Genomic DNA, 4009 nt, shown 5'->3' with positions numbered 1-4009 from the left:
TCATTTTTATCAGGAGACATTTAACTAAGCAGCAATATTCTTATAATTCCCATTGAAGCATTAATGTAAGTGTCAGATCCATGAGTGCGTACTTTGCCTCTTTATCTAATAGTGACATCGCCTGTACACGTCCCACAATCACATTCCCTGTGCTCGAACGTCTGAATTATTGAACACTTCAGTACAAGCCACTTAACAAGAATATGTGCTTAACACATATTCTTTCAACATCATTATTTAAATAGAACTTTGGGTCGTTTTCCTAGACAGTGGAGTTTGATAGTAGTTGGAATAATCAGTTTGAAGACTTCTTTTGATTCTAACTGGTGATGAACAGTGACTTTCAAATGGCCAAACCACTGTTGTGTTAGTGCAGGCATGACCAATCTATGGCCCTCCAGCTGTTGTGAAACTACAAGTCCCATCATGCATTCTCACAGTTTTGCTACTGGGGGAATGCTAAAACTATGGCAAGGCATGCTGGGATGTGTAGTTTCACAACAGCTGGAAGGCCATAGTTTGGACATGCCTGTGTTAGTGGAATACAATGGCTTCTTAGAATAAACTAAACCATCATTAGAGCGGAAGAAGCTTCTTCAACATTACAGATCTTTTAATAAAATCATAAAATAATGTCCCTTTGAATTTACCTAGCACAGTCTGGTCTGTATCTCAGTGCTAAGAAAAGAGACACCCCAGGCAGGAAAGAGGAACTGCGTGGGTTTTGAAAGAATGTACACAACATAATCATTAAAAGTAATGTCCTTATGTTGTAACTAGGTGATTCATCGCGCCCTACGGGCGCTCTTCACACCGGCGTAAGGGGCTACGCCCCTAATTTGTGAACATTTGTATTGTGAGAAATATGGTTAGAATTGTATGAAACATGCCCTGTATTGCAGCTTCTGGCAGTGGGTGAGGGTCCAGCGTGGCAGCACAGGAGTACAGGACGGTGGCCCTGAGTCAGTGCCTCCTCCTACTGGGTGGGAGTTAGGGTGCATGAGAGCAGGAGGCTGGGATATGAGGCATGATAGGGGTATGTGGGCAACACAGCGTCAGCGATTACCCAGTGGTGGAAGTTACGGTTCAGGAGAGCAGGAAGCTGGGTAGTGATAGGGGTGTGTGGGCATACGGGGGACTAAAGAGGGTGGTGGACACTGTGGAGCTTCTGCCAGTGGGTGAGGGTCCAGCGTGGCAGCACAGAAATACAGAAATACAGGAGTCAGTGTCTCCTCCGACTGGGTGGAGTTAGGGTGCATGAGAGCAGGAGGCTGGGCGGTAAAGCATGATAGGGGAATGTGGGCAACACAGGGTGAGCGGGTCTCCACTGGCGGAAGTTACGGGGCAGGAGAACAGGAGGCAGGGCAGTGTCCTCCCACATTGATGGCAAAAGTATTCAACATCGGCCATAAACCATCGATTTTTTGAAAATCATTGATGGTTGATGGGCATCCCTAGAACTGGAGGAGGGTGGGGGACAGTATGCAGCTCCCGGCAGTGGGTGAGCGTCTCCTCCCACTGGGAGGGAGTGAGCGTACATGAGAGCTGGAGGCTGTATAATAGTGGTATGTGGGCAAGACATTGATAAAAGTTGTGGCGCTGGTGCAGAGGGCAGTGGGGAAACCTGCAGTGCGGCAGCCAGGGACGGATTTCCCACCTAGGGGCGGTACCTGCTTGTGGTGGTACAGGATCCCCCATTGTCATGGGGGTACGTGAAATGCGGGAGCGGGGGCCGCGGTGGTCCGCTGGGGGTGGATTTGCCGGAAGGGGGTCAGGGGGTCTGCAAATTGCGGGAGGGGGGGTGGTGTGTGGGGATCCGCAGTTAGCGGGAGGGGGCGGGGGTCCGCAAATTCGTGGGCGCGGGGGGGCTTGAATCGTGGGAAGGGGGGTCCGCAAATTGCGGGAGGGGGGTTGTCGGGGTTAGTGAATTGCGGGAGGGGGGGTTGCGGAGGTCCATGAATTGTGGGAGGGGCACGTGGGGTGCCGTGAGTCAAGGGGGGGGTGGTGCGGGGGTCCGTGAATCACGGGAGGGGTCATGAATCGCAGGAGGGGGGGTCGTGGGGGGGGCTGTGAATTGCAGGAGGGGGGGGGTGTGGGGGGTTGCCGTGAATTGCATGAGGGGGGCGTGAATCAAGGGTGGGTCTGCGCAGGGGGGGTGGTGCGGGGTTTCGTGAATCACGGGAGGGGTCATGAATCGCAGGAGGGGGGGTCGTGGGGGGCTGTGAATTGCAGGAGGGGGGTGTGGGGGGTTGCCGTGAATTGCATGAGGGGGGCGTGAATCAAGGGTGGGTGGGCGCAGGGGGGTGGTGCGGGGGTCCGTGAATCGCGAAAGGGGGCATGAATCGCAGGAGGGGGGGTCATGGGGGTTGCGAATCGCAGGAAGGGGGGTGTGGGGGGTGCCGTGAATTGGGTGAGGGGGGCATGAATTGCGGGAGGGGGGGTCCCCGAATGTGTGAATTACGGGGCGATCGCAAATCGCGAGAGGTGCCGAGGGGGCCCGCAAATCGCGGGAGGGGGGCGCTATGGGGGTTCCGTGAATCACGGGAGGGGGGGTCGTGGGGGGTTGCGAATCGCAGGAAGGGGGGTGTGGGGTGTGCCGTGAATTGCGTGAGGGGGCATGAATCGCGGGAGGTGGGGTCCCCGAATGTGTGAATTAGGGGGCGGTGGCAAATTGCGAGAGGTGCCGAGGGGGCCGCAAATCGCGGGAGGGGGGCGCTACGGGGGGTTCCGTGAATCGCGGGAGGGGGCGGCGCGAATTGCGGGAGGGGGGGTCGCAAATCGCAGTAGGGGGGGTGCCGTGAATCGCGGGAGGGGGGCTCGCGGGGGGCCCTTTTAATGCCGGGAGGGGGGGGTCGCAGGGGTTCCGCGAATCGCAGGAGGGGAGGATGCAGGGGTCCTGCGAATCGCGGGAGGGAGGGGTCGCTGGGTCCCGAGGGTCGCGGGGGTCCCGCGTTTTGCGGGAGGGGGTGGTCGCGGAGGTCCAGCGAATCGCGGGAGGGGGTGGTCGCGGGGGTCCCGCGAATCGCGGGAGGGGGTCGCGGGGTCTCGAGAATCGCGGGAGGGGGGGTCGCGGGGGGAAGGGGGGAAGCGGGGGTCCCGCGAATCGCGGAAGGGGGGTGCGGGGTCCCGCGAATCGCGGGAGGGGGGGTCACAGAGGTTCCGCAAATCGCGGGAGGGGGGGTCGCGGGGGTCCCGCGAATTGCGGGAAGGGGGGGTCGCGGGGGTCCCGCGATTCGCGGGAGGGGGGTCGCGGGGGTCCCGCGAATCGCGGGAGGGGGGTCGTGGGGGGTCCCGCGAATCGCGGGAGGGGGGTCGCGGGGGTCCCGCGAATCGCGGGGGTCCCGCGAATCGCGGGAGGGGGGGTCGCGGGGGGTCCCGCGAATCGCGGGAGGGGGGGTCACGGGGGGTCCCGCGAATCGCGGGAGGGGGGTCGCAGGGGTCCTGGCAGAGGGTAGGGATGTGCAGGAGTAATGGTGGATGGTGGCTGTGGAGTAATGGTGGATGGTGGGCGTGTACTGTAGCCCTGGCTGGGCGGGGGGAGGTGATGTCAAGGGGGTGGAACGTCAGACACATGAAAGTGAAACTGTCCTACACAGGAACGTTCTCCACAGGGGTTTAGTGACAGATCTGGCTAAATATATAAGAGATAACAAAACATGTAGCTAAGCATTATGTTTTTAAAAATGGATGGTGTCTCCTGTTATATTAATTATAAATATATATAGTATATTCAATACTGTGCAACTGAGGGGCATAGTATATTCAATAGTGTGAAACTGATTCAGGTTCAGTTGCAGTTTTGAGATTTCTCGCAATACTACAACTACCGTCCCATCATACTGAGGGCCGCCAAGCACAGGGCAAGGTTGCCCTGCATGCCAGGTTCCTCTCCACAATGTGATTGCAATATGGGAAACCAATCAGATGCTATCTATTATCTCCGAGAAGTAGATTCTGGTTTGTTGCCCCTAGCAACATCCCATCTGAAATAGATACTCCCATCTTAGTA

The sequence above is a fragment of the Crinia signifera genome, chromosome 2 (assembly GCF_055691185.1).
Source record: "Crinia signifera chromosome 2, ASM5569118v1, whole genome shotgun sequence".
Taxonomy (NCBI): domain Eukaryota; kingdom Metazoa; phylum Chordata; class Amphibia; order Anura; family Myobatrachidae; genus Crinia; species Crinia signifera.
The sequence above is the reverse complement of the archived record's forward strand: the minus strand, read 5'-3'. Positions refer to the sequence as shown.